Source organism: Crocodylus porosus, unplaced genomic scaffold, assembly GCF_001723895.1.
Source record: "Crocodylus porosus isolate Cpor-Errol unplaced genomic scaffold, CroPor_comp1, whole genome shotgun sequence".
NCBI classification, from domain to species: Eukaryota; Metazoa; Chordata; order Crocodylia; family Crocodylidae; genus Crocodylus; species Crocodylus porosus.
Genome location: NW_017728948.1, coordinates 32,271,332 through 32,295,101, shown reverse-complemented (window position 1 = coordinate 32,295,101; position 23,770 = coordinate 32,271,332).

The following is a 23,770-nucleotide window of genomic DNA, read 5'->3' as shown; positions in this document are numbered from 1 at the left end:
ACCGCAGTAGACATGAGCCATTGGGAATTGTTGTGTGGAAGGGAGTGGGAATGTGGGAATGTTTGATACTGATACTGCTGTCTTGGGTCTGTAGCAGTGTTCTTTTTCCTCATAGTACCCAGATACAGTGTTGACTAATTTACCCGTTCCTTTACCCAACTCCTTCTTTACATATATATGGTTGCACAACTGTTTTTTTGGTCCTCTCTGGAAATAGATTTGTTTTTTTACTTTTGAATTAGAATGTAGTAATACTTCAGGACTTTTTTTCCTAACACAGGACAAATCAGTATGCAGATGCTGTGGCATTTTGTATATGATCTGCTGCTTACCCACAAAAGCATTCAAGTTCTCTAAACATGCTGATTGATTATTTTTTTTTGCACTGGGATAAAGAAGTAGGGTCACATTTTCTAGTGAAGATGTGATTTCAATCTGACAAGGTGATTTTCTTTATTTTGTTTGCTTGGGTTGAGTTAATACACTAAAAAAGGGATGATTTCATTCTTGTTTAACTTTCAGGCACAGATAGTCCTCATTCAGATAAAACATCCATTGAAATCATCAGGAGTTTTGTATTCTTAAGAATCAAATAAGGACAGTGTAGTCTGACTGACTAAATGGAACGTGTTGAAAAATTTTCATGTTATAAGAGTGAGTGGGAGTTTTGTGTGTATTATCTGTATATTTTGTTCTACGATCCACATTTCAAAACCCTAACAATCCTTAGTGCTTATTTATATCATGTTACATGTTCACAACTACCCAGTGGGATAGCTGTGGTAAGAATTATTGGGTTCAGATTTCTAGCCACATGAAGATAACTGCACTAATTTCAGCAGTGACTCTCACTTTAGACTGGAAGTAAAAGGATCATTCAATCATTATGGATAATAATCAGGCCCACTGTTCCCAGCTTACAGCTAAAGTACAAATAAGGTAACTGAGATACAGAGGGAGCAAGGGGTAGATCGGCTAAAGTGTTTAAATGCTTACAGTTGAAGTGCAGCAGCATGCATCTTATAGGCCCCAGTCCCTTGATATAGAACCCCAGAGTTAGCTGCCTGGGTTACTTATGCAATGTATGTAGAGAATCAGATGTCATCAACTAGTTTTAACAAACAAACGAACAAACAACAACACTTGCTGAGCACAAAGTTGCCAAGCACTAACCATCAGGAAATAGATTTTTTCTGACATCCCTTTTTGGAGTTCAGACAGGTACTCTAGTCAAAACTACAGAAAGGCTCTGTCAGTTGAAACCAGTTCTCCAACTTTCTGGGTGAGTTCTCTAACCTCTAAGCTATTATATAATAGGTAAGTGATGACACATTCTTAGGAAATGGTGAGTTGTTTTGTTTTCTTAAAAAAGTAACTGTATTTTGTCATAGGCTTGACCTTGACCTTGTTGGCACATGTTTGCAATGTTTAGAACATTCCTACAACATACCAAGATATGTCTACACCCTGGTGGCAGTGTCTTCTGGCTCAGAGGTTTCCAAACGCACTTTGCCTGCTTTCTTCAATTTGGATGCTTCAAACCCAGACATATGCTAGTGAGACTGCTCCAGGGACAACTGCCCATTCTTATGGTTGCCTTCAAGACCTTGGCATCTGGTGTGCTTGCCAGAAGCTGCTGGGGATTACACCAGCTCAGGCTCCCTGATGCATTTCTGGGTGTACACAATGTGAACAGAAGAGTGAGAGAAGTGGGGCGTGTTAGGATTGTCCTCCCAGGACACAGCGCCACTGTGATGTAGACATTCCTTTGGAGTTCAGGCACCCATCCACCTAAATTCTGATCCTAATCCAGGTGTCTCAGGAGGCTCAGCACAGTTCCCATCATTCCAAAAAATAGAACTGCAGGCACCTAGGGAACATTATGGCCAAATGAGGAGGCAGAATTGGATGTAGACCAACTTTGTGTCTCTAATCCTTGTTAAAGCATCGTATTTGGATCTGGCTCTGACTGATTTGCCCAAGGTAACTCAGAGACTCAATATCAGAAAATTGCTTAGAACTTAGAGTGCTTTAGTGGTTGGCCATTTGCAATGCCTAGCTATTAAAGAGATCATGTAGATTTATTTATAGAACTGTTTTGCTAAAAGGTGGAAGAGTAGATCAAGGTAAAAACCTAATGTTAAAAAGAGAAAAGAAAAGCAATTTGGGTAATTTGGATATTACCATTCTAAAGCTATAATTTCCTAATGCATTTAAACCTGAAAATTATTTTCACTACTGTAGCTATTACAGATTCATCTAAAATAAATGGAGATGTGACTATATTTTCTGTTATGTATTGTTATATATACTGCCTTGTTAAACTCTTATACCTATTCCAGAATTGAATTTCTTCAAAAACACATGATAATGCACAATTATAATGACATTCTCTGTTTGAATCAGCATATTGCAGGCAGTTACCACATCACTTTGCCCAACAGTGAAGCTCAGCTCCTATGATTAATATTTATCCTTTTCTTTCTCATTACTATGTAGCATACCTTAAACAGCATTATGAACACAGACTAATTTTTTTAACTCCTTTTTCATAGAGACAACTCAAGTTTACAGACTCAAACTACAGATAATTTTGTAAAAGTTTATCATCAACTGCTTTAAAGAAGTCAGGAATTAAATTAATAGGTATAAGTGACATCGAGATATGCAGCACACGTTTTTACTATGAGTCCATTCCTGGGTACACAACAAGGAATAGTGCTTGTTCCTTCATTTATTGCATAGTTAGAAAATATATTCCTATGAAAAAGTAGGTGATTTATAGACAACTGAGAGGTGTAAACATTCTAGTATCTTTTTGAGTCTTTACTCCTATTTGTGGGGTGGGGGAGAAATTGCAGTTCTTTTTAGCTCATGTACAGCACCTCAATACTATGGTAATGAGTTTTATGGAAGTACTTCATATGGAAGTACTATACACTGGGCATGTCTACATATGCATTTACACTGGTTTAAATTTACTATGCAGTAAATTACTGTGCAGTAAGCAGGAATAGACCAGTATCTACACGTGTGGGTGTTAAAGAGCATTGGCACTAAACTTAGTTCCAAGTTAGTTGACACACAGTGTTACTGAGCAGTAAGGTGTCTATACATGCATTACTGCATGGTAATTAATCAGGCATAAATTTGCTACCTGCATGATGTGCCTGTACTGTGCACCCATACTACACTGTAATTTCAGTTATTGTGCAGTAAATGCACACATGTAGATGCTCCCACTACGAAGTGCTTCTACAGAACTCATCACCATAGTATCAAGGTGCTGCCCAGGAGCTAAAGTGATGTGGTAACTGCCTACAATATGCTTATTGTTCTCAATCATCAGTTGAGTACTTTACTCCAAACATAACCTTTTAAGAAAAGTGTACTTGGTATTATTAATTCAGACATCTGGCTATTCTCTTGATCTTGTGTTTTGGAGTTGGTGGCTGGGATAGAGATTATATTTAAACTTTTCTTCCCCTACTTTATTTGGATGTGCTCCAGGGCTAATGGATCCAGTACATTTCCAAATGGCTTTACAGATGTATAGTCTTTGGTAGATAAAGTACTTCTTCAATAGGTTGTAGTGAGAAAGTGGCCTCATAACACTCTTTTCTAACTTAAATCATATAGGTCACTGTAGTTTACAGATGGTTTGCAACAGCTGGAGTGAGAAGAAACATAGCTAGAGTCTCTGAATCAGCAGCAGAAGTCTTTTGCCAAGTCTGTCCAAATGTTTCATAAAGATTTGATGAAATCTTTTCCGGTGGATGTTAAAGAGGTTTACAAAGATTTTCAAAGTTTGAAACAGGAACCCTATTCTAGAAAGTGAAGGGTCTAGTTAATCTGTGACGGTTTCACACACTTAGACTCAAGTTCGTCTTGCTTAATGGAATGTTCATGTTTTCAAATAAAATTTCTCTGATCTTGACTAAGCTGTCTGCTTCTGTGGCGGGAGAGAAGAGTTTCTGGGGAACAAGTTCTGAGTCCTCTCTGCATGAGGTTCAACTAGTGGTGTTAAGGCAACCACAGACTAGCACCTATCAGTTGGACCGGTGTTGTTCTAACAGATGAGAGACTGTGCAAATCCCTGGGCCCATTTTTGATACAGATTACTAAATTCTACTTCAACTGGTCAGTGCTCCATTTGTTTGTATGTAAACCTTTTTTTATGTGTGTTAAATCTTTCCAACTATGAATTCTTTTTTTAAAAAAGCGGAAAATTGCTAGAGTTGAGAAGATACTTTCAGAACCTGGGTTCCTTGAGACTTCCTTGAGTACAGCTGATCTGTTTTCCAGACTGCAGAATTGTATTAGGTTATTTCTTCAATAGTTTCCTTTTGATAAAGGTGAAATATCAAATGCCCATGTTATTACTTTGTTATTTCATCTGTTGATACCATTGAGCATGAGGCTTTATTAAACATCTGTGTCCCTTCACAGAGGTGGATGGAGCTGGTTGGAGTGTTGCTGCTGCTCTTAGAGCCTTAGAGGATGGAATTGTGTGCACACTTGGGCAATCTGCAGGTGATAAACTGGGTAGGGTAGCAGACACTTTGGAGGGCAGGATTAGGATTGAAAATGAACTTGATAAATTGGAAAAAAAAGTCTGAAATTAATTAGATAAAATTCAATAAATGTAAAGTTGGGTCAGAACTATCCAGTGCACAAATGCAAATTAGTAAATGCCTGACTAAACTGTAGTACTGCAGAAAAGGACCTAGAAGTCATAGTAGACCACAAGCTGAATATGAGTCAGCAGTGTGTGACCTGCAGAAAAAAACCCACCAAGCAAGTAGTATACAGGGCAGTATTAGCAAAAGTGTCACCTGCAAGTCACAGGAAGTAATTCTTCCAATCCATGGAGTGGCACATAGAGGACAGTGTCCACTTTGGGGCACTTAACTTCTTGGAAAAATGTGAACAAATTAGATTCCAAAGGAGAGTAATCAAAATGTTTACTCACCACCCTCTAGCCCTGCACGGATTGATATGCCCCGGGCCCCACACACCTCTAGGGATGGCTCTGTGTGTAATATTATATATAGAGATATATATAGATTTAGATATGTCAGTCATGCCTATTGCCTTATAATTGGTTTTTCTCTTCTGTTGTAAACCTTTCCCCACTCACCATCCCTCAACACTAATTACTCAGGCTGTTTCAACTTCCAGACTTACTTCTGTGCTGTCATATGTGAGCTGTGGAAACTGTGGGTGCCTGTACATGTGCAGCGAGGCTGCTCCAACATGCTGTAATTACAGCGAGTTGGAGCAGACTGGATTAAGCAAATCTGATGGAGCATGGTAATTACTGTGCTCCAGCAAAATCCAGCATCCTGTGTATCAGCATTCCTGCACTAAAAAATGCCAGTGGGAGCGCTTTAACTGAAGCTCATTCAATGAGCAACTCCACCACCATTTTATAGCACAGGGATGCTGATATACATGACACTCCAGGTGCTTTAATTAACAGCACTCAGAACTACTCTAATTAAAGCACATCCCACCCCACTCCCAGAGCATGTGTCTAAATACCTTGTACTTCATAGTCCTCCAAAATAGCAAAAGAGCCTGCACTTATCAATGTTATCAGCTCTTTTAATTTTATTGATTTGTATTGTTATTCTTAAAACCCCAGTTCCTATAGTCAGGTGATTAAAAGAGAATCTCAAATTTCTTTTTTAGAAAAAGACATTTCTAAGTCTCATGGTAGTAAATAAATGCATGCAGTAGATCACAGTGGCCTACAAACCAAGAGGTGTTTTGACTCATGATTTTTGAACACTTGTTTATTGGAAAAACTGATTACTAGTCACTTACGATTTGGTATTATGTTGTAAGATCACTGGGACAGGAATTACTTTTTTCTGTTGGGGAAATAAAACTGTTTATAGCACAGAATTGGAAGTTGTAAGAAAGAATAAATAAGATTCATGTAATTTCTTAGACATTTAAGGCCTGAAAAGACCACTTGATCATTTAGTCTCACTTTCTACAGTAAGTTTAAAAACCTGACAAAAACCTATGGATAGCAGTGGAGATAGTTATGAGATGTTTGCACTGCAGGAGTAAGAAAAAAGGTTACATAGAGAGAATAGGTGGTCAGTTAATCACCATATTGACCTGTCACCGCAGTCACCTTAACTTTGACACACAGTTACCACTGGCCTCAAGTAAAGTAGCTATTGTATGTATGTTCTTATTGTTTATAATACAAATTACATATATAAGACCATTGAGTCTGACTTTATTTGCAGCATTTTAGAACCTTACCATGAAGGAACAAATTAATTAAGCATCTCGCTTCTTGTATATTGTTTAGTGTATAGGATCAAGACTGGGTAAATTGGGAGAACGCCTTTCACCATATGTAAAATCTGGTTTATTGTATGCATTAATAATGTAATTACTTGACAGATACTTGTATAGAGGCTGTTCAGAGGTAACTGAGAAGTTACGGTCTTCAGTCTGGAGATGGAACACAGGTTTCCATCTGCATTTCAATCTCCATTGACCTGACAAAAGAAACCAATTACATTATTCTCTCTCTCTCTCTCTCTCTTAGGGAGAGCTTTTAGCTTGAATAAAGGCAAAATGGCTGAAAGTCAGTTTTGATAAGTCTGAGGTTAATTTAGTTTGGAGAAGAAAGAACTGAATGGGATTTGATTGAAGTCTTCAAAAACTTGAAGGATGGTTATAAAGAAAATCAGGTTATCTTCTGTGGCTGCAAGGGACAGAACAAGGAGGAATGGTCTTAAATTGCAGCAAGGACAATTTAACTTGCTTGGATATTATGAAGAACTTTCTCACTATGTGTGGGGTTAAGCATTGGAAAAGGCTACCTATGGAGACTGTGGAATCTCCATTCTTAAAAGTTTTTAAGAGCAAGTTAGATGTCTGGACTGGTTAGGGATGAACTTGTCTGGAATGATCAGGGATGACCCTACCACAAGCAGGGTGTTGGACTAGATGACCTGCCAGCTCTGTTTTTCTAAAATTCTGTGAGCTGATGTTGGCTGCCTATGAGTGAAATAAATGGAAAACAAGGCATAGGTAATTTTCATCTCTTTGATTGAGTTTGTTAACTTGATTATTTTACAAAAAATAGGTGGCAGTTACAGAATTATTATTTCCCCTCTATCTGTAAATGGTCAGATGGTCCTGATATAGACACTTCATTGTCTAGCCTACTACAATGTGCTCTGAACAAACCTGCTTCTTAAATCCACTCAGAAAATCTAACTGCTGCAGAATCTGATGGCCTACTCATTAAATGATGATACTTTCTGTGAGTATATTAAATCTACTGTTCTGTGATCTATATTACTTACCAAGTTGATTGAGAGCATTAGTTAAACCCTATGTAGTCTCAAAATGTATATAACATGAATAAACTGCAATTTACTAGTACAGATCATAAGCTCAGTATCTTACGTCATACACTGGCATAGAGCAGAAGCTGAAAGAGAGATTGAATAGGGTATAACCAAGGTTTTACCCCTGTTCCTCTCCCACTTGCAGCCTCCAGCATTCAAGATCCAGGAAATTTTGATACAGAGGCTGTATCCCTAACCCCCATGCTCAACAGCTACTGAAGCCTCTTTTCCCCAATAATTTGTCCAATTCCTTTTTAAACAGTTAAACTATCAGTTTCCACAACATCTTGTTGCAATGAACTCCATGTTTAATTACACACTGTATGAAAAAGAATGTCCTTTTGTTCATTTTAAACTTACTACCTACTAGTTCCATTTTATGAGAGATAGTAAAAAATAAATACCTATTTACTTTCTCCTCACCATTTAGCATTTTGTATAAACCCTTATAATGTCCCCCATCAAGCATCTCATTTCTAAACTGAATGGACCTAGTCTCTTTGATTCTCCTCATATGGAAGCCTCTCCATACAGCTAATCATTCTTGTTGCCCTTTTTTGTATCTTCTCCAGTTCTTTTATATCCTTTTTGAGGTATGGGGACCACCTGATTAGAGCACGGCTCCACAGCCTCAGCATAAGAGCAGGCCCTGAGGGGCAGAGCCAGCAGTTGCTGCTGTGACACTGCCGGAATAAAATCACCAACTCGAGATCTGCTGCTCCCAGGTAGATTCTGCAGGTCTAGGGTAGGAACTGTAGTGATGGGGGAGGTTCCCAGGGATCCAGTGGGGTCCCAAGCCCTGGTTTTGGGCCTTGGGAAGAGCATGGCCACCCTTGCCTACAGCCTGTGTAGGCCTACAACTCTAAGCCCCTTTTGCAAATCCCTGGTTAGAACTGGCAGGGGTGAGGCTAGAGATTCAGGTGAGCCCAGCTGAGTGAAGGGTGGCCTCTTACGAGCTCTCTAGTCTAGCCCAGCTTTGGGTGATGGCTTTATAGTGGGGCCCAGTTGGGACCTCTCTGGAGTCCGGAGGTCAGTGGCTGTCAGGCTGACTTTCTGAACCCCCAACTGGTCAGTGCAAGGGGGCCAGGCCTGAAAGGCTGAAGGGCAATTCAGCCCACTGCGAGGGGCAGGCCAGTTCTGTGGAGAACTATGTGGCACCCTGCTGGTGTGGAGGCAGGGCCAGAGCCTAAAGAAGCTGAAGGTCCCCTCTTTGGGGGGTGACATCACAGCCAAAAGAGGGCAAGGGTCAGCCAGCATGCAGGTTGCTATGAAAGAGGCTGAAGTTCAGCCTCTGGATGGGAGGCATCTAATAAAGAGGTCAGAGAGATGGGCCAGAGGAGGAGTGCAGTTTACGAGATGGAGGCTGGAATAGAATGCCAGAGTGAGTAGCCCAGGAAGAACACCCAGGAGCCCATATGGGTGCAGAAAGAGCAGGGCATGAAAGGCCAGGCCTGCATTGGTACTAAGGAATAACCTAAAACTACACCCTGCTGGGGTTGGATGGCGTGGTGGGGCTGCTGGTGGCAGGGCAGTCAGTAAATGCTACACCAGTGCCGGCATAATGAATGGTGGGTATGGGGTGCTGGAAAGTGTCAGGCCCCACTGTCTTGTGGGTGACCCTGTGGAGGGGAAAGTCTAAGGGAGTACACCCTGACAGAAAAGCAACAGGCTAGGGCAACAACATGGAGGCCAGGAGGGCCTGAGACCTAAAGCCTGAGAGTGAGGCTTGGGAAACAGTACAGGGGCCAGGAGGGCCCTAGGCCCAATTCCTGAATGAGTGAGGCCTAGCGGGAGGCCTGAAGGAGAGTGAGGTCCAGACAAGTCAACAGACACCTGAAGCCTAAGGGGCATAAAGTTCCCACAGCCCCAGTGAGGGGGCAGAGTAGTAACCCCAGAGAGGTGTAGAGAGAAAAGGGCTAGGAGCCTAGTGAGAGGCAGGAAGCCCGGAGTGTGTGCATGAGTAGAGGTCCCAGTGAGGGGGGCATGTGGCCAAAGTAAGTTTTCAGACACCTGAGGCCAAGTTTGGGCCAGAAGCTGAGCATGGCACTGCAATGAGGCTGGGAGAGTGATAGTGGAAGTTATTCTGGATGCCATCTGCGAGGCCTGGGACACAGTAAAGGGGAGGTCGAAGTTGTATATTTTGCCATTGCCATCAGGGCATTAAATGGGTAGCCTCCCTTATTTTACATCAAGTATTATTACATCAAAGTGTGGCAGGTGAATCAGGGCAGACTGCCCAAGAGAGGTGGGTGAGCCAGTACTGTGACTGGTCCCAGGATGGCCCCCTGTCACATGTCATCTACTGAAACCTCAATTTGCGTCAGCTCCACTGACTTGTCCCTAGAGAAGAGTGGATCTGGTGAGGGAATCTCCCTAACATCTTTCACAGTGAAGACAGATGCAAATAATGGGTTTAGTTTCTTGACAATGGCCCTGTCATCCTTGAGAACTCTTTTTACATCCTGATCATCCAAAGGTCCAAGTGATTCCCTCACTGGTCTTTGGCTTCCAAGGTACTTATAGAAATTGTTATTGTTACCTTTTATGTGTCTAGCAAGTTTTTTCTTAAATTCTCTCTTAGCTTGTCTTATTAGGGTTTTACATTTGATTTGCCAGAGTTTCTGTTCTTTTTTATTTTCCTTGTTGTAATTTGACTTCCACCTTTTGAAAAAAGCCTTTTTTCTATTTATTGCCTCTGTGACTGCTATTAAATCATGCTGACTTTCTTTACATCTTTTATCCCTTTTTTTGCTGCGGGGTTGTGATATGCATTTGCTCTGTGCCTTCAATATGGTGCTCTTAAGCAGTTCCTTGCTTGCAAGTTCTTCAACTCCTATGAGGCCCCTTTTAACTTCTAACTAGCTCTCCTATTTTGATATAAGCTACCTTTTTAAAGTTAAAAGCTCCTGCGGTAGTTTTTCTTCTTATCTCCCTTCCTACTTGGATGTCAAACCCAATTACACTGCAGAACAGCTCAGTAACACTTATACTTTGCACCTAATCCTGTGCACTGTTTAGAAATGGGTCAATAATGGCCTTTCCTCTTGTAGGTCTCAGAACTAATTGCTTCAGAAAGAGGCCTTTTATAATGTCAAGAAATCTGGTCTCTGCATCCAGCCTGAGATTGGATTAACCCAGTCTATTTGTGGAAAATTAAAGTCACTCATGCTACACTGGACCTCACTCTCCTTCAGGCCTCCCGCTAGGCCTCACTCATTCATTAGTATGTTTTCTACTTTTACAGTTTCTCAGCTCTGTTAGCATTTCTAGCTTGCTTCTACCATCCTGGCTAAGGGGTTGATAATAGACATGTGCAAATACGGAAGCATTTGATTCAGATTTGGATTTGGCTGATTTGGAGGACAGTCATTCCAAATTCAGAGATTCAGAGATTTGGGTCACTGTCCTGAATCGCTTTAGCTGAATTGACTTCAGAAGATTCAGTGCTGACTTGGAGACATTCGGTGATTCGGATTGGCTGGGAAGAGGCAGGTACAGCCAGGTGGTTGCAGGTTCTCCTGCTGCTCCTCCAGTTGTGCTTGCATTTCCCTGGGTGGGGGGAGCTGTGGGAGAAGCTCTCATGGCTGCCCTGCTCAGCCCCATCCCCTGCCTGGACCCAGTCTAGTCCCAGCACTTAAAAAAAAAAAAAAAAAAAGCCCCCCACACTCACTGGCTGCAGTGTGCCCAGGGGCCTCTGGGCATTCATGGCAAAGCCCCCCGCACAGTGCAGGGCAGTGAGGATCATCCTTCCCACCGAGTGCCCATGCAGCAGTTGTTGCATCACGTGGGTGCAGCTCGGTTCACTCAGCAGGGCACCGCACACTGTTTGGGAGCTGGGGCCGTTAGGGCTGAGTGGTGCTGGGCTCCAGTTGACAGGTGGAGCTGCCCCAGCTCCCAGACAGCATGTGGTACCCTGCCAAGTTGTGCTGCACCTGTGCTATAGAGCAGCTGCTGTGTGGGTGCCAAGCATGGGGGGTGACCCCTGCTGCCTGCCACTGTACCGTGCTGTTTGGGGGCTGTGCCACAAGCCTTCAGAGGCCCCAATCACTGCTGCAAGAGCCAGTGAGTATAGAGCTTTTTTTTTTTAAGTGCTAGGAGGCTAGGGCTGGGTGGAGGATGGGGCCAGGCAGGGCAGCCATGGGGGCTTCTCCCATGGCTCCTCCACCTGTGCCTGCCTCTGCCCCAGTGGAGGGAGCTGCGGGGGCTATGCCCTGCTGCCACTTGCCCCCTTCTGCCTGGAGTGAGCCATGCCTGCATCCCTCTCCTGCCTCCTCCTCAGTTGGGCAAGCAGCAGCAGGGCCACACCCCACACCTCCCTCGCCCCCCTCCTCAAGCAACCTGCCCCCCGGCTACCCTGGCTGGGCAGCTTGTACCAGCCCCAGCCCCAAACTCTCCCTCCTCCATGCACCTTCCCTCTTCCTTCCCCCAACCACAACAGACTTACCAGCCGGAGGCAGCTGTGTCAACTGTATGTTTAGTCTATGGCCGAATCTCCAAAGCGGACCGATCTTTTCTGAAGCTTTTCTGAATAGGTTTGGATGCTTTGAATGGATTCGGAGCTTTTATTTGGTCTCCCAATTTAATTCAGATTTGGAGATTCAGCCCTCAGATTGAGCCAAATAGCCTCTGAATCAAATCAGCTACCAAAGCTTCACACAGCTCTAGTTGATAGCATATCTCCAGATGTACTTTTTTCCATTGAAAAACAGAATTCCTATCCACAGAGATTTTATGGTAAGAGAGTGATTATTTCAATTTTACTGTCTACGGCTAAGCATTCAAGGTCCCCCATCTTGGATCTTAAACTTCTGGAGTTAGTATAAAAGCACTTTATTATTGCCTAGTTGGCTACTTGTGTGACCTTTCAATCAGCAAATGCATTTGGTTGTGTTGGTCTTCTCTGTGTTTCACCTGAGTAGTCCTACCCTGTTTCTTATCCCCATGATTTATTGCTTTATCCATATAGTCTGTATCAATCCAAACCATGTGCTGTTCCACACCTGTTGGCTTTCTACCAGCTATTAGTTTAAAAGCTGCTCTACCACCTTTTTAATCTTATGTGCCAGCGGTTAGGTACCATGACCTTTCTATTTTTACCTGTAACACAGCCATATGATGGTTAGTGGAGATACCTGGGCATTGGTGTAAGGGAGAAGCAGAAGGATGGCAGGACATACTCTATTAGTAGCTGCCTTGTTTAGAGCACACCATTTCCCCCTTGATTTGTAATCACGCAAGTTTAATAGTTCTTAAGGCATGCTGCAAAGCCCATCCTATCACCTTTCATTCTCATGTAAGAAACAGGTGATAATAGGGAAGTAGCAATTGCTAGATAGCAAACCTGTGAGATTCTTGTGGGGATTCTGTTTGCATTTTGATGCATCTGTGCTGTTGCCAGGCTACTTGGACTTAGAATAATTATTAGGTCTTGTTTGTGTAGTGCATTTTCAAACAGTTGTCAAGGTTGCTGGACAGGCACTCTTTAATGAAGGTAGTAAAATCTGAATAAACAAACAATATTCTGTTAGGCTTACTTCTCTGGACTTCTGCATATATTTACAGCCATTGTGTCTGTGTGATTTATTAATTTATGCTTTATTTATACATATTTTTTTACATTAATGGTAATGAAAATGAACGTCAATTAAATAATTTATTAAAATAGTTGCCAAACTGCAATATCATGCTCTGGCAGGTGGCAGGCTGTCCCTGTTTCTGAAGGATATTACACATATGTTGTATCTTTTGTTATTCAGACTCTTCTGTTTCCCACACCAAAACATATGTTTGTCTCATCCATCTCCTATGTCTTGCCTTTGAAATTGTAGGCCATTCAAGAAAGAACAGTATGTTTTTACATGGCTTCACTCTGGTTGGCTTTTTGATGCTATCAAGATGCACATTTTAAATAATGCTTATATTGCTGGATGCACTGCAAGATCACTTAGAAGGAAGATAAACTGAAGGATTCATAGTAGTAACAGCTCTCCCCCTCTACAGATAGTAACTCCTTTATTTGCTGTCCAAATATTGTTTGCCTCTGTTTAACAACTTACAGATGATTATATACTATAAAACTTCCAAAGGAGCCAAACTGTACATACGAAGATTCTTTTTACAGAAAAGCTGTAAATGCAGAAAAGATCATATGGATGTTCATGTCTCAAGGCAAAACTTACCAGTATGTATGATGAGACTGAGGTTCTTGGAAATATTATTTATCAGGATATTTTAAAGATTAAGCAGGGTGGGGTTTTGAAGGAAGGGATGGTAACACTATGTCATTTAAATGTGTGTAGAAGTTGCATAAGAAACCCAAAGAAATTAGTGAATTGAGGATTTGGAAATACAGAGGAAGCTAGTGAGCTTGTCTTAAAGGATGTTATGGAGAAGATTTCCATGACAACAGAGTTCTTAGTTATTCAAATTGAGCGAAACAAAGCATCTTTAAAAAATCAGGAAATACAGCTCTGATTCACAGAATAAAATCCAGCAAAGCTGGGAGCATTGGCGCCATAGAAAAAGTGGGAAAATTTAGCATCATAACCCAAATTCTCTTTTTACTTACACAAGCACCATTCTTTTTACTTCTAGGAAGGCACATTGTTGTCATGAAAAGAAGATATTGTCCTAACAAAATATGTGACTGCTGTCTTTAATATTTCCATAATAACCAAATCATTAATGCAATACTTACCATAAATATATCTTTATCCAAAGGATCTTAAAATGCCTTACTAATATTCTGAAGTAGTGTGTTGTGAAGTTGGTAGTGTGTTATGAAGCATGTACTATGAACACAGCTGCACAACAGATGTGTTTAAATTATTTCTCTACACATGTGCACCCACATGCACATACACCCACAGACACAAATCTGCTGTGTATGTATGCAGGTTATATCTAATACAGAGCACCATACCAATTTTTGCCTGAAAGCAGGCTACCTTTTATTAGTTTAAAAGTTAGCATAGAAATTCCACAATTTTTGCTCTTCAAAGTTTAATTCTATAGTATTCCAACCCTTCAGCGTTAGTAATGGAAAATGCAAAATATTGCTCTCTAGTTGTTATATATAAATTGTTGTTTGTATTCAGCACCACTATTATATAATTCCCTGCTGGATTTTTATCCCTCTTCCTTTCTTGCATGCTTTCCTTTCTGTCTGTTTTTTCTCCTAGAACATTAATGGTTGGGGAAGGAGGGTCAGGGTGATCTGTATGCAAGTTAAGTTATGGGTGTACTAGATCAGGGTGCTGGATTTCTCCTTCCCGATGACAGGAGAACAGAGAGCAGTAGGGAGCCAATATATGAATGAATGGCATATTGCCAAACAAGGTGCTGAGACACCATGCTGCTGTTGACTGACTTAATTTTAATACTGCCAGCCAGGTCATCTCAGACCATTTTTCATTCAGAGGTTTCTAAATGGAGTTCTATGCTAACCATGATGCAGGGGTTTTCAGACAGAACTGTAAAAGCCAATGTCCTGTCTTCAGTGTAGCAACATTACAAAGATCTTTTCTCAAGGTTTTTTTTCTCAAGGTTATGGGCTTACAACAGGATCATTAGCCAAAATTTCCCTTCCACAACTGTTGAACTGCTCTCCTGCAGTTGTCTGTCCTCCAAAGTTGGCTGCATTTTAGTAGCAGGTGAAGCTATTTCCAGTTTGCATTTTTTGTATTATTTGATCTGTCAAGATGAGAATGAGATGCTTAAAAATACAAAGCTATTATTTCACATAAAGTATCTGCAGATAGGAAGGTTTTCATTGACTCAAGTGTATCAATTAAATAACTTCTATGACAGCTTAATCATGATTCAATAATCATTTATATTAAATGATACAGATTATCCCAAATGCCTTTGGACAGCACCTCAGACAGGTAGTAAACTGTACACTCGCTTTTGAACGAAAGGTGATTAGCCATGTTAGTCTGAAGTCGTAGCATCTGATGAAGTAGGCTGCTGGTTACAAAGGTTCATGCCTCTCCAAACCAGTTAACCTATAATGTGCCACCCCGCTGTACCTTCTTCTCTACTTTTAGAATATAACCTTGCATGATTTACTATGATAGTTTTAAAATAAATATCTGAATCTTTCATATTTATACTTTATAACACTGAACAAATAAAGATAATAAAAAAACCCAAAAAGACAACAATAAAATCAACAAACACATTTACAAAGCAACACTACCATCCTGGTAACAGCAAAACAGCATCAAATTATCCCTGTATGTCAGCTCCAGTTACCCAATGAACAAATCCCTGAAGGAAAGCTAGCAAACATGAACTTCTGAAAAACAGAACAGCTGGATTGTTCAGAGTCTAAAATTAAGCACTTGGAAATTCAGTAGGATTGGGTGTCTGTCTTCCTTAGGGTTCTATAAAAAATCCTATTCTAAAAGAATAATAGAATAATCCTCATTTTTTCAGTTAGCTGGAGGAGTGTCAGATACGTGATTATGAAGTTAGCTTTAAAAATTATTTGCTGGTGACCATCTTGAATTTTGTCTTGCTTAGGGTTTCATGTTAAGTGGGTCTCTTCTGAGCCCTAGAGAATTTATTACAAAATATTAATTTAACACATGTATTGAGTCACACCATAACAAGACTCTTATATGAACAACCCAACTTCCTCACCCTACTCCCAACATAAAAGCAACCAAGTACAATGATATTAAACAATGTAGGGCCAGTTTACATCAGCTCAGGAATTGGTCCTTCTTACCACAGATAGCAAAACATCCAAAAATTTTTTTTCTAAAAGTACTGAAATACTTAACACACATAACATGCTCATATATTGTCCTAAACAGGGAAGGTATGTTAATTCAAGAATGGCATGTTATCTCTTCTGTTATTTTTCATCAGTGGTTCTCAAATAGGGTATACAGCACCCTGGGGTGCCTGGGAGTTCTTTCAAGCGTGCAATCATGTCCCACACAATGTTGGCACTGTTAGGTGTGCAAACATGATTCACAGGATAAATCGAGGGATTTCAAATATGATTCCATGGTCTTAAAAACATTCTGACCTGTTGTGGTCTTTCCAGCTCTTGGCAGGTATTACATTTGAGATGCAATTAATCAGTTAATCACACCATAAATAGTAACCTAGCCACATGTTCAGGCAATTATGGCGCAACAAAATGGGAGACCAGCCAAATGTTACACATATTTTGTGGACTATATGTGTCGCTGGTTTCCATTGCCTCTTAAATTTGAATATGTAGCAGAGTAGCCCCACCATATAACCTCATGCTGACTGCATGGTGGGGCTTGGTGGACAGCTCCCCCATGTTGGCAGGCTGACTTCCATCAGCAGATGTGTAATTATTTGCTTGGGCACCCATGGCAAAGGCCACACACAGGGCAGCTTCTGCTTACTTCCATGCTGTATGAACAGGGCAGTAGCCATTTTTTTCCTGCCCCTCTTCAAGCTGTTGCCTTAGGCAGCTGCCCCAGTCATCTCACCCTAGTTACATTACTGGCCATGGTTGTGCATTCCTGTATGAGGCTACACCCTGCTATTTCCAAAGGGAGTTTATCAGCTGGGCAAGGGTGCCAGGTCACAGGGAGATGCAGGGCTTTCTGTGACCCAGCACATTGCTTGCCTTGCCCCACAGCCAGGGTTCAAATTATGGGGGAGCTTGTTGGGGGGGAGAAGAGGGGGGATGAACTGCCCCATAATAGATGAGAGGCCCCCCCTAAGATTTTAAAGTCATAACCTGGGTAGGCCTCTGATTTTATTAGGGCATTGTGATAGGCAACTCAATTTTTTTTGCGGACCCCCAAGTGTCAAAGTGTAATTCAAACCCTGCCCACAGCTTCTGTGGGGGCTAAGAAGCAAGGCATGCAGGAGTGGAGGAACAAGGCTACAGGGCTCACTGTGACCCACCAGGTTGACTGTCTTGCTCCACAGCACCTGGGGAGCTGCAGAGCAAGGAACTTGGCACATCCCAGCCATGGGGACCCTAGAATTGGGAGAGGTTCCCTAACCCCAGCATCATTGTGCTCTGAGACCTTTAAAAACTGTGTGTGCAGTCAGCCTGTACGTAAGGTTTCCTGATATCCTGGTGTAGGGAGTGCAGTTCTGGGGTGGGAACTGAAAATAATCTGATTGTTGGTCCCAGAATCAGAATCATAAAAGTGTCTCAAACTGGCTCCAGTGTGGTCTCATGGTTGGGACCAGCTTTCAACTTGCCACTGCAGAGGAAGGCTGGGATTATGACCCTGGGTTCCCCCTGCAATGGCAAGTAGTAAAGGTGTGACTGAGATCTGATCCCTGATTCAGGATTAATATGTCCTGCCATGCATGTGTTGCATGACACAGGTGCATCTGTTGGAATCAGGGATATGCCTTTAAATGAACATATGCCAGGGGCCTGTGCGTTCTTTGCAACAGAAAAATTTCTGTATTATTTTTTGTAGTAAAAAAGTGAGTGAAAACTAAGGTCTGACAATTTCCACTGGGTGCCTTGAATCTAATGAGGTGTGCCTTAAGTCTAAACAGGTTGAGAACCACTGCTGTAGATAATAGCTTTTCTGTTTTAGGTCTCAGCCCTCCAATCTTATCTGCTTGGCCAACTCAACCATGCCTATAGCAAGTTCTTTTGAAGTCAGTAGGCATTCACACATTTTGACTAGATTGCAAGATACGTGCAAATTTGGCCAAATTATGGTTAGCAATTTTCCTTATGTAAGTGCACATAAATTATATTTTCAATAATATGAGTGAAGTATGTTTATAGAAGTCAACATAAGTGTAACTTTGTATGATTTTTTTTCAATTTCTGATCTCCAGACACTTGTATGGTTAGAACATTGAACGTGGAAGGAGTTGTGAATCACGAAATCCAACCCCTAGCCTTTGCAGGCACCATGTCACATAATCCTTTTAATAAAATGATCTAGCTCCACCTTAACAGAACAGTTCAGTTTTCTGTTCTGCCACCAACTTCTTGTGTTATCATGGGGAAGACACTGAATCTAAATCCCACTGAAAAGAAGGAATTGACGCAAACCAGTTTAAGCACAAATGTCTGAGTGTATCTGTATCAGGTGCTCTGAATTTAAGAATCACAGAATTTCTGCCCCATTTCTACAGTGTGTTTTGCTAAGGCAGTGTGTCTCAACCTTTTTTTTACTCTCAGTGCACCACTAGAAAAATGCCATCTCTTAGTTTTCACTTTTTTGACTAAAGAAAAAAATAGAGCAATTTTTCTGAATTCTTTGCAGCAGAAGACCACTACAGGTCAGAATGTTTTTAACACCCTAACATCCTATTTGAAGTCTCTGGGTTTATCTTCTGAATCAGGCACACCTAACATTACTAACATTCTGTGGCAGCCTGTGGTACCCTTGTAAAGATCTCAAGGTGCCCCAGGGTGCCATGGCATCCCGGATGAAAGTCACTGTTCTAAGGTTTTTAATCATTAGACCATCTGGGTAGTTAGCTATTCCACTGTTCCTGGTACATCTCCTATAAACAGTGGATTCTGGCAACCAGTCTTTTAAGTGAAATGCTACTTATTATTGCTGTAAACAAGTTGACTTGAAGTGTCTCTTGGGGATCTTTGTAAGCAGGACAGAGCATGTTAGCTTGCACACTTAATTTTACAATTGCTGTAGAGTTTTAACAGTTTTCAGAATAGACAATGAGAGGCCAAGTGCCTCCTTATTACTCTTCCAGACTTCCATAGAAACCACGCAGTACTGCTTTACCAGAGGATTCTCTCAGGAGAAGGTATTTCATAATGCTCAGAAGTTATTCTCATTGAGTGCCTATTTTCAGTAGCTTCTAACTTTCTAGGGAAATACATATGAGCTTATTACTTGTCAGGACAACAATTTTTTTCCCATTCAAAAATTCATTTTTGCTATTTTTAATTTATTTTATTTTTATTTAGCCATGAGTGAAAAGCTGTTTTTATGCAGTATATGTTACTGAAATGTCTTCAAACAAAAGACTGTGGAAATAAGGCAAAAATGCAGTGTTTTCTGAAATGGCTCAGTACAGGTGATATAAACATACCATTTGTGCTTCAAGTATTTCTAATCATCCTGTTTAATTTCAAATTATTACAGTTCTTTAGTATTAGACATAGATTGGATCTCTATACTTTTGCCTCTGCCCTTTGCATGAGAGTTTCCAAGATCAACTGGCGTTTTCTTGTGGATCTCTAAAGGCTACTTTGCTGCTGATTTCATGAATAGGTAGAGGAAAAACAGTCCCATTTTGTTAGGATGCTTTCCTAATGTTCCATGAACTCAGACTTTATGTCTTCCCAACATTTTTACTTGGTAAGGATTATTTAGTCTTGCATTTTGTGCTTGAGTTGAAAATGTCTCCTCAACCATAAGTCTAGCTTTATCAGTTAACCCTTTCTGGTTTAACTGATAAAGTCTAGCTTTATTAGTTTACCGGTATTTTACACACATAAGCATTTGCACACCTATAGGAAGCTAATACACATGACTAGAAGAAAACCAACAATACATGTATCTTTTTAAAATACCACAATTGAAATAACTGAACAACATAATTAGTGTATAGGTCCAAAAGAGGTGCTTAAATTGTAAAGTAGATTTAATACTTGGAAGAGCTAAACCTCAATTAGATATTCTGGAAACTGGAAGAAACAGCAGCAAGCGTGTATTGGTAAAAATGTAATTATATAGAAAAGATGAAATCATAACGCTGAAGAGATCTTCCAGATTCAGTTTCATTAAACAGAACTTAGAACAGAGTATGTTCTAATCATATGTAGATTTGGAAGCTAAGGGGAAGCAATGAGATGAAGGAGAAAAATGGGCAAAATTCAGGAAGCGACAGAGAATTCAGTCACTGAGAGGTCTTTGAGAAACCTTTGGACGTATAAAGACACAAGTAGTAATTTTTAACCATTGTCCCTGTCAATTAGTCTGAAGGCATTTGGGGAAATCTTTTCATAGTCTGGAGCTGGGTAAGATTAAACCAGGTGCTAAATAGTTACTAATCTGCATATCTCTGTTGCTCAATGGCATTTGTACCTGCTGAGGATTTGGCGTATTATTTTACAAACATTTTGAGTAATGATTACTGTTTTTCCCTTAGCTTATTCTGTTGTGACTGCCTGTTGTGGTATGGACTGTATTTTTTTATTTCTCAACACAGACCACACTGCAGTGTGACCAAGGAAACTGGCAACTGCACATCAGCATGTCTTTGCTTTGGACTGTTTTTGTAAAACAGCTGGCTTTGTTGTATACTATATTTTCTCGCATACAACACGCACCTTTCCCCCAAAATTCAGCCCCCCTTCCCCAAATTAGGGTGCATGTTTTAAGGGAGGAAGCTGGAAAAGCAGCACACCTAGAGATCTTGTGCATGCCATGTGGCTGCCAAGATGGCGGAGTCCTGTATTAACTCTCTCACGGCCATAGCTATTCACTGAGCACTGTATGTTGTGCCTGAAGCATCAGGTGAGTGGCAGGGCCACTGGGGACCCTCTGCCAGTCAGTGGTGGGGGGTAAGGGGCCGTGTGAGAAAAAGAGCAAGATTAAAGGAGCCACTACACAGAGCCCTTCTGGCATGATTTAGGTAGATCCCAAGACATAAAGAAGTCATCCTGGGAACATAAAGTCTCCACAAAGTTCTGCATCTCAGGAGACAATATGAGTGAGGTAGCTTGCACCACAAACTTCCTGGCACCATGTTTCCTGGACACTGTCTTTCTGGGAGGATTTCCTTTGGTCATGCAGTGGGATGTGACTCTGGAAAAATCTATTTTTTTCCTCCATTTTGCCTTTGAAAAAGAAGGTATATGTTTTATTTGGGGATGTTATGTATGCAAGAAAATATAGTACTTTTATAACAGTTATGGGTGTGGCAAGGATCCCGGTTATGGTCATTAGGGTTTGAATTCAAATCCTGATAATAGAATTAAGATTCTGACTCTTCCTTTGCACTAGGTTGGTGATGAAGAGCTCATTACCCAAGGATTCTCTTTATACAAGGAGTCTCTGTGCAGCATAGATCTGGCACACCACCTTATACCACCCTACTCAAGTCTGCCGTATAGGGAGACCTGTGTGGGCAGGGTGCCCTTGGCCAGGCAGATGGGATGTGGTTGCGTGCAGGTAGGGAGTGGTATCTGAGAGCAGGGCTGAGGCTGGGAACTTGGGATGGTGGTAGCATGGGGCTGGGGCAGAGCCACAATCCACTCCCCACATATCCTTATGATGAGTGCTGGTTCAATGGGCAGGAGTGTGCTAGGAGTGGAGAGTGGCTCTGCCCTGGCCCTGGGCCTGCACTGTCACTGCCCCAAGATCCTGGCCCTGGCTCCTCCTGTCCTGCTCCCAGATGTTGGTCCTTGCTCACTTGCAGCCCCAACCCATCTGCCCAGCTAAGCATGCCCAGCCTGCATGGGCCCTCAAAGAGCCTATGGAGACCCGGGGGCTGGGATTGTCAGGCAGTGACAGCATGGGGCTGGGCTCTGGCCCTGGGGCAGAGCCACTTAGGGAGTTTTGGGAGCTGTTGCAAGTGGGGGAGGGAGGGGAGGAGCAGGGATGCTGACCCAGCCCACAACAGCTCCCCAACACTCCCTAAGTGGCCCTCTAGCCTGAATAATTGCCAACCCCTGTTCTAGGGGTACAATAGATAGAATATTTTGCCACATAACCATAGAGGAAAGAAGAATGTTCCTTAATGTAGGACCCTTCTCAACAACTAAGAAGGTAGAAGGTATTTCTTTAGCTTTCATAATGATTTTAGGTGACTGCATCTGCCTTTTATGTCCCTGCATATACACACAGTTTGAGATAAGGGTTTAGCAAAGGGATGCATAGGGAGAAAAATCACTGCTCCCTGAAAAACAACTTACTCACTTAAATACATAAAAGGAGGGTGAAAAGTAATCGGCCAAAAATCAAGCTGGGAGAGTTGCCACACTGGAAACTTCTTTCAGTGATGCATTGCTGTAGGCATCTTTTACATGGCAGAGTTATGACAGAACCTTTTAGTTTTTAAATGCAAAAGCCTATTTCAGTCCTTGTGCCACCGGATGCAACTTCACTCTGCTGTGAGCAAAATTATACTCTTGCACTGCAAGGCCTTTGAAAGTGGCTGAGACGTCTTTTCTGAGATTTGTGGTGTGTGCTGTTGTAATATTGCTGCCAAGATCCCACAGTGCAATTTGTTCAGACAGGGATCTTTAAATGGGGAACAGGATTCACGAGCAACAAGGCTCTTCCAGGCCCCCTAACTGCGTTGGTGCCTTACCACCCTGTACAGCTGTGACATGTGCTCTTGTGCTTTCCACGGGCCAGACTTCCATATGGACTTGGGTCTTCAAACTCATAATTATAATTTGGGTGGCAGCAGTCCTGAGGAGACCCCAGGATGAAGCCTGGATTGGGCCAGAAACCATTTGAACACAAGAGAAGAGACAGTTCTTGTCCCAACCAAGGGAGAAACATTTTTTTAATGACATTTTTTGTGTTCCAAGCCAAATCAAGTTGAAATCCATGACTCAGTCCAGAACGGTAAGTGGTCCTATAACTGGCAAACAACCTCTACCCCCACCAGGGGGTTCAGATGTTTCCAACATCTTTTGGCAGGCATCCTATGAATAGGCCCAAGCCCAGAGGCTGGGGGTTAGATGCCATGAATGATGTGTGCCTCCTCAGGCTGGGGAGCACGGTGACCACCCGCAGGTAGCAGTGGTGGTGTTGGTGGCAGGGGCATGGTGGCAGGAGCAGGGACTGCCCACAGGCAGCTGTGATGACATCGGTAGTGAGGATGGGCTGAGCAGGGGCCACCCACAGGCAGCCACAATGATGTCAGCAGCGAGGATGGGGTGGTGAGTGGCGGGCAGTGAGTGGGGACCGCCCACAGTCACTGTCTGCGCTGTTGGCGGTAGCGAGCAGGGACCACCTGTAGCTGGCGGTATTGGCGGCGAGGTGGGGGGACACGGCCATTGCCCACAGAAGCCAGCAGTGACTTTGGTGGCAGCCAATCTTAGGGGGGAGCATGTGTCCCCCTGCACCCCCCCCACGTGTTGTCTGTGTCAGATGGTCCCAAGTTCGTTTGGCCCCAGCCATATGGCTGCAGGAGCAGGCTGGGGAGGAGCCTTCCATTTCCATAAAGCCCCAACACCTCTGCGGGTACTAAACCACACCAGAAGAGCCGTTCTCCCCAGGGTGCTTAACGAAAACTGCCTTCATGGACCCAGATACCTGGTGCTTCCCCTAACCAAGAGAGAAACAGGTTGTGGATGAGGGGGAGTAGGGCTCGCATCCCCCGGGTGCCGCTAGCCCCTGCAGCCCCTGGCACCCAGCAGGTCTGACTGGGTCGTGTTCCCCTTCTTTGTGGGTGCCCGCGCTGGACTGCTCCCTGGC